The sequence below is a fragment of the Poeciliopsis prolifica genome, unplaced genomic scaffold, assembly GCF_027474105.1.
Source record: "Poeciliopsis prolifica strain line A6 unplaced genomic scaffold, Auburn_PproV2 SCAFFOLD137, whole genome shotgun sequence".
Lineage (NCBI taxonomy): Eukaryota > Metazoa > Chordata > Actinopteri > Cyprinodontiformes > Poeciliidae > Poeciliopsis > Poeciliopsis prolifica.
In genome coordinates, this window is record NW_026562512.1 from 353354 (window position 1) to 367500 (window position 14147).

At 54.2% G+C, this 14147-nt stretch overlaps 1 pseudogene; it reads right to left on the bottom strand.

The window, feature by feature from the left end:
* Positions 1-57: 57 nt before the first annotated feature.
* LOC129355524 (probable E3 ubiquitin-protein ligase HERC1) overlaps positions 58-14147 on the bottom strand; it is a 47032-nt pseudogene continuing 32942 nt past the window's right edge.

Consider the following 14147-nt stretch of genomic DNA (forward strand, 5'->3'; position numbering starts at 1 on the left):
GTTTCCAAATAGCACTGTGGGAGGAAACCAGAATTAACACTCTTCTGTGGATTCCATGATAAAAACTAATAAACAGAGAGAAATGAAGGTTGTGCCGATATTAGAGAAATAAACGGATGTAAAAGAGTTTGCGGACGCGTGGAAACATCAGTAGTCCGTGTCGGAGCCCTCGGCGTTGTCCACGTTGCGGGAGAGCATGTAGTTGTCCATGTCGATGGAGCGGCAGTTGTTGATGGCGTAGCGCAGCCGCTCGGCCATGACGCCCTGGCTGGAGTACGGCGGCAGGCGCAGCTGGAAGAAGCAGGTCTGGGAGGTGGGGAGGCTGTCGTACGGCTGAGGAGGAACAGAAAGCGTCAGCAGAGAGGAGCGAAGCGGCGCGGCGCGGCGGCGGCGGCGAGCAAATACTGCAGCCAGCCAGCCGTCAGTCAGTCTAGCTGCTGGCGTTCTGACTAGTCATCATGAAGTCCAATTCAAAGGAATTTTGAAAAATAAAATATAAAAAAGCAAAAAATATTTTTATCAAATTTTCAATACTATACAATTTAAAAACTGTAATGAGGTTTTTATGATGATCTATTAAAGGCCATTGAAGATAACGGAAAGTCTTTTTGGTTTTTCCAAAGTCAGAAATTTCAGTTTTTCTGGAAATTTTTGAGTTTTTTGGTAGAAATGTAGCTTTTTTGTGGCTGATAAAATATAACAGAATAATTTACTGAAATGTTCTTTGCATTCTCATCTTCCTGTCAGTCATTAATCACAGCCTTTGATTGATTAATTTGTTTCTCTCTGGTCCAACTGACGATTAATCAATGACTAAATTAGTTGACGATTATTTGACAAATCGATTGTTTCAGTTTTGTAGCATCGTCTCTGGACCAGAAGCTAGTTCTGTTATTTTCTGAGCAGAACCGGGTCAGCTACAGTGAGGAATGTTGTCTGTGTCGGTTTGGGTCGGTCCACTCACCGGTCCACCTTCATGATCTGGAACCGCTGTGAGATGTCGGCGGTGTTGGCGGGCAGCCGGGAGCGCCGGAGACGAAGCGCATGAAGAGGACGCGCTCCTCGTTGGAGAACTCCTCCAGCGTCTGCCAGAACCACTGGACCAGCGCGTGCTGCTCGTCCACCTCCCGATACCGGACCACCTTCTTCAGAACCTCGCAGCAGATCTCCGGCATGCCGCACACCATCTGCTCCAGCTGCCGCGCCGTCAGCAGCGACAGCAGCGGCACCGGCACGATCCAGGACATGCCTTCACGCACCGCCGCCACCTTGTGGACGGGAGGAGGACGAACAGGTTAGTGTGCGGCTATGGTTCTGGTTCTGGTCCTGCCGGACTCCGTTTACCTGTCGGTCAATCTCGTGCAGCCGGTACTCGACAGCCCGCTCCACGTACTCCTTCCGGTTGGAGAAGGAGAGCGGGATGCTGGCTCCGCCGGGAATTATGGGAACCGTCTTCCCGTCCGCGCTCTGACCCACAAACGAGTCCAGAGGTATCATCTGGAACAGAACCAGCAGAACCGGGCTTAACAGAACCAACCTGACCGGGCCTGAGACCAACAGCAGCGGCTGGAGCGCCACCAACAGGCCGGTTCTGGTGGTGCTTACGGATCGCATCAGGGAAAAGCCAGTAACAAGGAACATTCTGCCAGAGGAATACTCAGCAATAGATACAATTCTGTTAAATAAATAAATTAAAGTTTTCATTTGTACACAGATGTGCTGAAAAATCTCCTCCCGGTGGAAATGGAGCAGTGAGAGAAACGAGTCCTGCGTGTTTTTACATGATCCAGGAGTTTGACACTTTTCATTCCCCAACACACCTGGATGCAATCAACAAACTCACCGGCTAGCAGGCTAACACGCTAGCAGGGTCTCATGCTAGCAGGCTCTCACGCTAGCAGGCTAACATGCTAGCAGGGTCTCACGCTAGCAGGCTCTCACGCTAGCAGGGTCTCACGCTAGCAGGCTGTCACGCTAGCAAGCTAACACGCTAGCAGGGTCTCACGCTAGCAGGCTAACACGCTGTCACGCTAGCAGGCTAACACGCTAGTAGGCTCTCACGCTAGCAGGCTGTCACGCTAGCAGGCTAACACGCTAGCAGGCTAACCACGCTAGCAGGCTAACACGCTAGCAGGCTAACACGCTAGCAGGCTAACACTGTGTCCTGTTACAGACACACTGTGATTTCCCCTCTTTTTGTGCCGCCTGAGGAGCCGTCTGTCGCCAGGCTGCACTGGAGGAACAATAAAGGTGTTCTATTCTGACTCGGATCCGAGTCACGGTCTCCACCTCGTGGAAGCTGTTCTCTGATCAGAACCGGGTCAGAACCGGCCGACCGACCTCGTGGAAGCTGTCCTCGGTGATGCCGCTGTCCTCGATGTGCAGGATGCTCTTCAGCGTCTGGACGTAGAGCAGGTCCACCTCCTCCAGGTCCTCCAGCTGCAGCGGGATGCAGCACAGCTGTTTCCATACCAACGGCGCCAGGTGCAGGTCCAACGGCTTCTTGGTGCGCACCGCCACGCCCATCAGGATGCCCAGGAACTTGAACTGGATCATGTGCTCGTCCAGGCAGGCGGACGGGTTGAACAGGAATCTGGAGGAAAACAAAAAGATTAGAGCGACTCGTCTGCAATCCTGAGTGTCTTCTTCTGAATCAGTTTTTGCAGAAACATTATTTCTTTTTACAGATGCGGAAACAAATCTCTGAATCTGTCGTCCAAAAACTTCACTGTGGCGGTTTTGGGAGCAATCAGCCACAAATCTTTAACATTATTGATCATAATTTGCTGTTTCATTCCAACGCGGCTCAGATTTTACTCACAAAATAAAACTAAATTCACAGGATTTTTAACTAGTAAACCTGAACTGAACACAAATGGAACAAAATGTCAAATCAATTCCTCGTCAGGTGATGCTTATTACTTTCTAGTGGCTTCGTTTTTGATCATTTAATTTCAATCACTCTTACAACCATGAGGTGAGTTCACTGACGGTGGGATTTTACAGCTGCTCACCTGTCTCTGTTGTAGCCGACCTCTGCGGTGGCGTTAGGGGAGGGGATCAGCAGGTCCACCACACCTGTCTCCAGCTCCTGCAAAAACATTCCCACCATCAGTCACCTGGAAACTCCTGGAAACTCCTGGAAACTCCTGGAGTCGGTGAGGGAAGCTCAGAGCTGGGAATACCTGGCACATCTCGGTGATGGTGTCATCAAACACGCCGCCCGCGTCGTCCGCCCCCTCGCCCACCAGCTTGACCTTCCAGGCGCGGGACGGCAGCCGCAGGTCGGAGGCGTTCAGCTTCACCACCTGCCGGGCGATCTGGACGAAGATCGGTTTGCACTTCCGGCCGCTGGGGAGCCGAGGGAGAGAGGAACCGGAGCGTCAGTCGGGTTCTGGATTCTAAAGTGGGTTTATGAAGTGGGTGGGTCACTGACCGGGTGGAGATCCGCTTGACGGTGATCTGTGGACCGTAGTTCTTGCCCTGAACCATGGTCTTCCCGATGGAGCGCACCATGGGCAGCGTGTAGACCCGGGGGCCAGCAGGGGGCGCAGCTGGCCCTGAACGATGCCCCAGGTCCCGGCGTTGTAGTGGGAGGTGCAGCTCTGCAAAAAAACAGGCAGTGAGGACGGCCGGCCGGGTTCTGGAGGTTCTCTGCTGCGGTTCTGATCTGACCTGGTTGTTGGGGCTGAGGTTCAGCAGCCGCCACGACGAGTACATGAGGTCAGAGAAGTGGTAGAGGAGGCGGAGCCGCGCCCTCACCGCCTCCATGCTGACCTCCTTCAGCCCGCTGTACTGAGGCGGAACCGCCACCGGGAGGCCCAGCTGGAGCGGAACCGACGAGCCTGAAGGCGACGAAGACGAGGAGAAGAAGAAAAAACGGAGGCGAGTCTGCATCAAGGTCCAGGATCAGGATTCATTTAATCAGACGACAAACTTTGTGGCTCTGGGTCTGACCAGAACCACATGGGATTATTTACGGTCCAATAACTCATTACTTAATTAGGACCGAACCAGACCGGCGGTTCAAAACCGGACCTACCTGGCGCGCGCGGCGGCACGCAAGGCGCCGTCCAGGCGGCGCTGTGGCAGCGTCCAGCCGAGATCTGGTTGATGTTCTTGCCCTGCAGCGCCGTGAGCAGCGTGGGCTCTCTGACGTGGTGGTGTGGCCCAGACCCAGCTGCGGGATCGGATCAACAGAGCGGGTCAGGACCGGACCTGTGGACCCGGTCGGGCCGGTCCGGTCGGGCAGCGGGTTACCTGTCCTCCGAGTTGCTGCCCCACGCGTAGACGTCTCCGGTGGAAGACAGAACCAGCGTGTGCTCGGCGCCGACCACCACGTCCTGAATGTGGATCCCGGACAGCGCCGGAACCTGCTGGGGCCGGTTGTGGTTCCGAGCTCGGCCTTCTGGGAGTCCGATCAGCCGGTCTTTAACGGGACGCAAGAAAACATCTCAACATTAGAAACACTAAGCGATTATTATTGTTATCATCATTCAGGACGCGACACACTCAGTCCTCCATGTTGTAGCATTAGCATTTTGGCTAATTTTAAGTCATTTACATGAGTAAATGTTGGTCAACTTACTAGTGACATCATTTAGCTAACGTTAGTATGCAGGCCAACGGCAGCATTTTAGCTAATTATTCACATATTTATGACATGTAAACAAAGACCAACACTCTGCAGTTTGAAGCTGTTCAGGGTTTGATGCTCAAACGAAACACTTTGGGAGTTTTATTATTTGGCTCCTCTGCGTTTGGCAGTGAGGACGGCCGGCCGGATCAGAACACGGTTCTGATCTGGTGTTTTCTTCAACACCAGATCAGAACCGCTGATTAGAGCAGAGAGATCAGGAACACTGAGGTCACCTTGGCCGAACTGTAAACTTTGCCATCTTTGGTTAGAGCCACGGAGAACTGCGTCCCACAGGCCCACCTTCTGGATCCCCGTCCCACAGAGGACGTCCACCTTCTGCAGAGTTAGAGACGACACCAGAGTTACAACCCAAACAGCTCAGCTCAGCTCTTCCCTCGTCAGCCCAACCCTACCTGGGGAGAAGACTTGGCCGTCGAGTTCCCGAGTCCCAGTTTCCCATAGTCTCCGTCGCCGAAGGCCCAAACCATGCTTCCGTCCGCAGAGACGACCAGCGTGTGGTTCAGACCGCAGGCCACCTGAGGAGAACCGACAGCATGAGCCGCTAACGTCCTCTGTCCATCAGAACCCGGCGGCTCGGGAAGCGCTCACCTGTCCCACTTGGTAACCCTCCAGAGCCGTCACCTTCTCCGGAAGCTTCTTGTTGGACGTGTTTCCCAGCCCCAGTCGGCCGTAATCTCCGTTCCCGAAGGTGAAAAGCTTCCCGTCGGCCGTCACCACCGCAGAGTGTTTGAATCCACAAGACATCTGCAGGGCAGAGAGCATGAGGACAAGAGCAGAAGAACCCGCGGCCAAATGCAGCGGTTCCTGCTAACGGACCCACCTGGACCACCTCCTCTCCCTGCAGCGCTTCGATCTGCCGCGGTCGGCGCTGGCGGTCACTGTTGCCGTGGCCCAGCTTGCCGTAGTCGCCGTCACCCCAGCTGAAGATCTCGCCGCTCTCCGTCAGAGCCATGGAGTGGCCGTCGCTGCCACACGACGTCACCAGCTGGGTCACCACAAATCCTGGAGGGGGAGAACCAAAGTATGGTGTACCGGATGGTTCTGGGGTCCAAACCGGCTCTGGTCACTGGGGGTCGGCTCACCTTGCAGAGCGGAGATGATGGTGAGGACGTGCAGGTCGTCGGAGTTCCCCTGTCCCAGGCGGCCGTAGCTGCCCTCTCCGCAGGCCAACACCGACCCGTTGGGGATCACAAAGGTGCAGTTCTGACCACAAACCACCTGCAGAAACAACAGCTGATCAGGCTAATCAGTGGTAGCCATATGTCTGCTAATGCGCTAATAGTGGAGCTAATTTCTGTTAAAGGCTTTTGCTAACCTTGAAACTTTTAGCACATTTAGCAACACCTAAAGAAATGTTCAGATAAATTCTGATTATTTTTTTCTGCCGTTTCCCTTCGTCTCCTCATGTTGTCTCATTTCTTAGCGTTAGATATTCCTGCATAGCATGTTGGTGTAGCACTTCAATATTAGCTAGGAAGCGTGTTTATAGAGCTCTTTAGCATGATACCGTTTAAGTTCTATTGGTTTCACAGTTCGCTAAATACTGCTGCGTTGGTGTAGCAATTCAGTGGTAGCTACAGGTAAAATAGCTAGTGCTAAAATAGCACTAGCTACTTTAGCGTTAGTTTAAAGCACCGATTCTGATTAATGCTTTAGGCTTAGCATGTGAGTTAGCGGCTGCTGGTGTGTCATCAGAACCTGCTGGGCCTGTGAGAAGGACGGGGCGGTGGTCGGAACCAGGATGTTCCTGCCAGCCTCGGCCAGCTGGCCGTGCCGACCGGCTCCCCACAGGAAGACGTCACACCTGCCCCCCAGGTGCCAGTCCTGGAAACAAACACACACAGGTGAGGCGAGTCGGACCCTCAGAAGACTCCGGGAGACGGGTCCGGATCTACCTCCGGCCTGGACGTGGCCCAGGACATGATCTGCTCGTCCATCTCGGCCGCCCACTTCCCGTTGTCCTGGAAACAGACGCAGCGTTAGCGTGAGCCACGGAGCCGCCGGTCAGACCGCCGCCGCCGCCGCTCTCACCATCACCAGAGCCATTTCCTCCTTGGGCACCGGCTCCAGGTCAGGAACGCAGAAGGAGTCGGGAAATGTGGCGCCGCGGGCGAGGGCCTCGGCCGCCTTGACAGTGGTGGAGAAGCAGTCGAGCCACGCCCACTCGCTGGCGCTCCAGACGGCGGTGCCGGACTCCGGAGGACAGCGGCGGAGGTGGGGCGGAGCCGGTGGGCGGCACAGGAGCTGGTCCAGGTGGAGGCCGACCGCCAGAGACGCCAGGCACTGCATGTAGGGGCTGTGGACGAGCTGCTCGCCACAAAACCACATGAGGCTGCAGGGAAACCAGAACGGCACGCTGTCAGAAAATCCACTTCCTGTTTACAGAAACCAGGGACGGAACCGGGGATTTGGGCCGAGCCGGCTCGGCTTCAGAACCGCCTCAGAGGGCTGGATAATAAATCAATAACAATAAATATCAACAGATTAAACGTCTGATAGAATATTCACGGAACTCCAATCCAGAACCAGAAGGCATTCTGGGAGATGTAGGCGCAGGACCAAACGGCATTCTGGGAGATGTAGGCGGAGGAAGGCTGTGGCCACTCAGCTAGCTTAGCGACCGAGCTAAGCTAACTCGGTCGCATCAACTCACTCTCTCTCTGGTTGCGAAGCAACACCTGATAGACTTGGCAGCAGGTTGAAGCTGCAGTTTGTAACTTATTCAATATTTTTTCTCTCCATGTTGTTGCAGTTTGGTTGTTTAATATGTTCACAGATTATCTGTCTCATACTAAACTGTCAACATGATTACAGGTTGAACTAATGTGTAAAAAACATTTTAATAAAGTTACGAACTGCAGCTTTAAGGTTTTGCCTCATAGCTGCTTAAAAATTAACAGCGTGAATTAAAAGTATGGACAAAACGGTTCGACCACAGTTTGTCAGGATTAAGAAAATAAAACAATCTCGTTGCCTGATGAGTGGTTTCCATTGTGACGCGCCTCTCAGCCTACCTTCTCGTAGGCGTACTGCTCCTGCAGCATCACCGGCAGCCGCTCCAGGAACGTCCTCATGCAGGGCGCCGCGTTGAGGCCCACCACGCCCTGCCGCTTCAGCGCCGAGCGGCAAGTCGCCAGCACGTGGTTGGACGCCATGAACTCTTTGGAGCAGTTCACGACCAGAACGTCCTGGGGACGGGACAGATGCTCAGAGAAAGGCGATGGAGACAGGGAGCAACGGAAAGAGTGCGATGGCTAACCTTTGACCTGTTGGAGCAGACGGCCACGCCCACATCTGGGATCCAGACAATGTTCTGGATGGCTCCGGATCCGGCGACGACGGTCTGCAGGACGGAGCCGTCCTGTCGGACAGGAAGCAGACAGTGAGTCCAGGAGAAGGAAGTCCGGCGGTCCAGATGTTGGCCTCTTACCTGCAGAGACCAGATGTTCATGAGGCCGCCGACTCCGCCGGAGGCCAGCGCCAGGCCGTCGGGGTGAAGGCCAGCGTCCGGACCGGCGTGATGTGTCCCTTCAGCTGGAAGACGCACACGGCTCCGTCCTCGGCCCAACGCGGCGACTGCAACAAAACCATCCAAAACGGGTCATTTGATCTGAGGCTGAATACGGCAAACATCTGAATCACCACTTTCACTTTTCACTCCCTCCCAGTTTAACGTGGAAATTCACACAAAATATTTTTTTTTTTTTGCCCAATTGTAATTTTGGGCATATTGCAGATATTGCACCTGCAGGTGGCGATATCTCTTACTGCTTCTACATTCACAGTCACAAATATCTTGATTGCTAAAAGGATTTTTACAAAAACAATCAATAAATTCAGATTTATGCGAGATATTTTCTTCTTCTCTTCTAGATTTACTAGTTTTTTATCTGAGTTGAACAAAATAAAAGTTTCATCGAAGGAGAAATCTTTATGTTCAGCTCCGGGACCAGAGGTGAGACTTGCGTTACCAGTAGTTTGGGTTTGGCGCCGTTCTCCCACAGCGCCTCAGAGTCGCTCCGGGAGGATTCTGGGAAGTGGCAGATTTCCTGAGGAACGGTCCAGACCGACACCAGGCCGTTCTGGCAACATCTGGAAGACAAGTGGTTGGCCGTTCAGGAGGGGAACCGGAACCGTTCGGGTCGGCCGGCTGCAGCTGAGCACCTACATGGCGAGCATGCTGAGCGGTCTGGGCCCGCGGCCCGGCAGGCCGCACCACGCCACGCCGTTCACCAGGGAGGCGTGGCACAGGGTCTGCAGGCAGCGCCAGCCGGAACCCGAGTCCCGGTCCGGGGCGGCCCACAGCTTCACCGTCTCCTCCTTGGCGCAGGTCAGCAGGATCTGGCCGTTGGGGCTCCACTTCATGCTGCTGATGGATTCCTGAGGGACAGAGCGCCATGAGCGCCGGCTGGAGTAAAGGTTCCGGTCGGGTCCGGACGGCCCGGTTACCTTGTGAGCGTCAATCACGACCACAGCTCCTTTTCCAGCGGCCCTTGGACCCGATCAGCAGCTTTCCGTCGGCGTATCCCACGGCGAACGGCCGGTCCTCACTGTACCAGGCGATGTGCATCACGGCCACTGGGGGGCGACACGCACATGTTCACGCTGCAGGCCCTGATGTTCAGACCTATTCTGATATCTGATTGTTTTTCCACATTTCTAGATAGATGCGACTTGTTGGTGATCTCCTGGGTGAAACAACCAGAAAGTTTCCTGCAGGGCCAGCAGAGGGCGCAGTAACGTCACCCCTACTGAGCATGCCCAGTGGGAGTGAACATGGAGGCTAATGGGGATGCATCTTGTCGAAGTGACGTGAGAATCGGTGGCAGATTCAGGTCACATGGAACAAATCTGATAATTATCAGATTAGGAGAGTTTGGGGTTTTTAACTAGTTTAGTTTCACTTTTTTAGTTTTAATTAGGTTTTAGAGTCTGTTTGGTAGCAAAATGTTATTAATTAAATATCATTTAGTTTTCATTAGGAGTTTTAGTTGTTTTGATCTTTTGGTAATTGTATGTACAGAACTGAAAAAGTATTTTATTGTGACTAACCCCTAACCCTAACCCTACCCAGGAGGATTATGGTTACCGACAAACTGCTGATTAATTTCACCATGTTCCAGTTAGCTTTATAAACGCACAACACAGATTCAGTTAGTTGTAAATTTTCCCCATTAATTATTGTTTATTTCAGTTTTTCAAACTTTCCACATACATCTGGCCTGCGATGCATTCATAAAATCCGATCCGTCGTTCTGACTGTCATGGAAATATCCGGCTCTTTGCATCGTTCCTACCGTCTTTCCTGTAGCAGTGCTCCAGCTCGCTGCGGTGCATGTCGCTGGGCGTCCAGAACCTCAATGAGGCCCAGCGACCCGTCCATCCGGCCCACCAGCAGCATGTCTTTGGGCTCGCCGCACCACAGAGACTCCGCCTCCTCTGGCCACGCCAGCGCCGACACCCAGTGGGGCTGCACGTCCAGCAGGCCTTTACCGCCTGCAGGAGAACCAGCCAGATCTGAACCAGCCTTCACACATGAACCTGCATCTGCATGTCTCCCCCTGCAGGATGGGAGGGGAACAGCAACAGGAAACAGGAGCTTTACCGTTAACTTGCCAGATGTTGACCATTTTCTCCATGGCTGATGCCAGATATTTTCCAGTCACGCTCCAGGCCAGAGGAGACAAGCAAGGGTCGCTGGGAGAGCCCAGAGCGGACATCCCGTCGTCCGAGGAGCCATCACTGCAGGACAGACAGACACACACAGTCATGGACCCTCCGCCTCCATGATGACTACTGAGAAAAGACTAAACAAATCGTTTCTGAAGCCCAGATTTCTGCACCGGACCAAAAAGATTCACACTGCAAAAACACAAAATCTTCTCATTTCTAGTGCAAATATTTCAGTAGACGTGAAATAAGACAAAACTAACGTCCCTAACTTCTCAGCAATCAGAGGCAGTTTTGTTAAGGCAATGATTCTCAAGTACCGATAAAAACTACAAATCGTCTTGTTGGGAAAGTCAACATGGTGACATTTTGTGCTTTAACTTTATTTAGTAGTGTTCACCTCTGAACCTTGAACTCTATGCTAACGCTACGCTAACGCTATGCTAACGCTATGCTAACCATGGACCCTTTGCTTCCACTTGCTGCTCCGCTACGTTTATCCCCAGGAGATCCAGGGCAGCTTGGTGGGACAGAGGAACTCTCACTCCTTGTTGAAGACGCAGGTCTGCTGCAGCGTGTACTGGCTCTTCGTCACGTTCCACACCCGGACCGTCCCGTCGCTGCCGCTGGGGCCAGCAGGCCTTTCTTACTGCACCAGCCACAGGTGATGACCTGAGGGGAGACGAGAAATCAGGAGCCAAACGGAGCCAAACGGAGCCGGCCGCGGCCACAGGAGGAGAAGAAGAAGCCACCGACCCTGCTCTGGTGCGCCTCCAGCTTGATGAAGGAGCACTTCCGCAGATCCCCCGCCATGTCGGCGAAGGTCTGCGGCCGGCTCTGGCTGTTGTCGCGGTCGTGAGCGGCCAGCGTGCGGACCAGCTGCTGCGCGGCCCACTGGCGGTGCTGGGAGGACAGCCTGGAGGACAGGCAGCAGGCCGCCAGAGCGTTGGCCAGCTCCAGGGGGCCTACAGCGGAGGGATTATGGGAAGGATGGGCATATAAATGCGCGGTTAGACCTGCTCGACACGGAACAGAAGGTGAAGAAACCCGGTGGGTCGGGGAGGAACAACGGAGACCATGGAGCAAACAAACAGAGGAGGCTTTCTGAGCCAGAACCTGGAGGTTCCCGGCAGATTCTGGTCCGTCAGAACCAACTACAAACCTCTCTTCTCCAGGTCGGCCTTGTCGTAGACGGGCCGCAGCCGGGCGCCTTTATCCGCCAGCAGCGCCACCAGCGCCTGCGTCACCACAAAGTTCGGGGAGGTGATGAGCTTGTTCTCCTCGGCCACGCCGCGCAGGAAGCTGGGCAGGAACTTCCTCTGGATGGGGTCGTCCACCGTGGTCAGGTTCATGCCTATCGCCGCAGAGATCAGGTTCTGGAACACAAACAGGAAACCGCCTGAAGCTGGAGGCAGAAGGTAATGGATGGGAAACGGCTGCAGAATGTGGATCAGGTGAAGCTGAAACTGCCACAGCTTGAGATTTACAGAACCGGCTTCATGTTTCATCTGCACTATGAACTGTGCATGTCGGTGTGGTTCTGTTTGGGTCGGTGTGGTTCTGATTGGGTCGGTGTGGTTCTGTTTGGGTCGGTGTGGTTCTGTTTGGGTCGGTGTGGTTCTGTTTGGGTCTGTGTGGTTCTGTGTGGTTCTGTTTGGGTCGGTGTGGTTCTGTTTGGGTCGGTGTGGTTCTGTTTGGGTCGGTGTGGTTCTGATTGGGTCGGTGTGGTTCTGATTGGGTCGGTGTGGTTCTGTTTGGGTCGGTGTGGTTCTGTTTGGGGCGGTGTGGTTCTGATTGGGTCGGTGTGGTTCTGTTTGGGTCGGTGTGGTTCTGTTTGGGTCGGTGTGGTTCTGATTGGGTCGGTGTGGTTCTGATTGGGTCGGTGTGGTTCTGTTTGGGTCGGTGTGGTTCTGTTTGGGTCGGTGTGGTTCTGTTTGGGTCGGTGTGGTTCTGTTTGGGTCGGTGTGGTTCTGTTTGGGTCGGTGTGGTTCTGATTGGGTCGGTGTGGTTCTGTTTGGGTCGGTGTGGTTCTGTTGGGTCGGTGTGGTTCTGTTTGGGTCTGTGTGGTTCTGTTTGGGTCGGTGTGGTTCTGTTTGGGTCGGTGTGGTTCTGTGTGGTTCTGTTTGGGTCGGTGTGGTTCTGTTTGGGTCGGTGTGGTTCTGTTTGGGTCGGTGTGGTTCTGTTTGGGTCGGTGTGGTTCTGTGTGGTTCTGTTTGGGTCGGTGTGGTTCTGTTTGGGTCGGTGTGGTTCTGTTTGGGTCGGTGTGGTTCTGTTTGGTTCTGTTTGGGTCGGTGTGGTTCTGTTTGGGTCGGTGTGGTTCTGTGTGGTTCTGTTTGGGTCGGTGTGGTTCTGTGTGGTTCTGTTTGGGTCGGTGTGGTTCTGTGTGGTTCTGTTTGGGTCGGTGTGGTTCTGTTTGGGTCGGTGTGGTTCTGTTTGGGTCGGTGTGGTTTTTTGGTTCTGTTTGGGTCGGTGTGGTTCTGTTTGGGTCAGTGTGGTTCTGTTTGGGTCGGTGTGGTTCTGTTTGGGTCGGTGTGGTTCTGTTTGGGTCGGTGTGGTTCTGTTTGGTTCTGTTTGGGTCGGTGTGGTTCTGTTTGGGTCGGTGTGGTTCTGTTTGGTTCTGTTTGGGTCGGTGTGGTTCTGATTGGGTCGGTGTGGTTCTGTTTGGGTCGGTGTGGTTCTGTTTGGGTCTGTTTGGGTCGGTGTGGTTCTGTTTGGGTCGGTGTGGTTCTGTTTGGTTCTGTTTGGGTCGGTGTGGTTCTGTTTGGGTCGGTGTGGTTCTGTTTGGGTCGGTGTGGTTCTGTTTGGGTCAGTGTGGTTCTGTTTGGGTCGGTGTGGTTCTGTTTGGTTCTGTTTGGGTCGGTGTGGTTCTGTTTGGGTCGGTGTGGTTCTGTTTGGGTCGGTGTGGTTCTGTTTGGTTCTGTTTGGGTCGGTGTGGTTCTGTTTGGGTCGGTGTGGTTCTGTTTGGGTCGGTGTGGTTCTGTGTGGTTCTGTTTGGGTCGGTGTGGTTCTGTGTGGTTCTGTTTGGGTCGGTGTGGTTCTGTTTGGGTCGGTGTGGTTCTGTGTGGTTCTGTTTGGGTCGGTGTGGGTCTGTGTGGTTCTGTTTGGTTCTGTGTGGTTCTGTTTGGGTCGGTGTGGTTCTGTTTGGGTCGGTGTGGTTCTGTTTGGGTCGGTGTGGTTCTGTTTGGGTCGGTGTGGTTCTGTTTGGGTCTGTGTGGTTCTGTTTGGTTCTGTGTGGTTCTGTTTGGGTCGGTGTGGTTCTGTTTGGGTCGGTGTGGTTCTGTTTGGGTCGGTGTGGTTCTGTTTGGGTCTGTTTGGGTCGGTGTGGTTCTGTTTGGGTCGGCCGTTAGTGCCGAGACGCTATCATGTCGCTCCAGGATGAAGCATTACTGCTGACTCATCGTTTCATAAACCTCCAGAGAAGCACTGCTGTGTCTCATTGACCTTTGACCTGTATCTTCCCTGACCTCCTGTGACCTGCCGGTACCTGCGTGCAGAGCTGCACCAGCAGCTTGGCGGCATTGGGGCTGTTGGAGGCCAGGCAGCCCACCGCGGTGCTCAGGTAGGCCAGGCAGGAAATGGGCTTGCTGGCCTTGGCGGCGCCGCGGGGCCGCTCCGAGGGGCCCGTCCCCGCCGCCGGGCCGGTAGAGAGTCCGGCTCGGCCCGCCGCCAGGCACATGAGGCGGACCAGCGTCCTGATGTCGGTCAGGCCCAGAGACTCCAGGCCCGCCGCCAGGCTGCAGCTGGAGCCGCTGGAACAGAGGAACACAGCCTGAGCTACAGAACCCGACCTCTGGCGACCCCTGCTGACCCCTGCTGA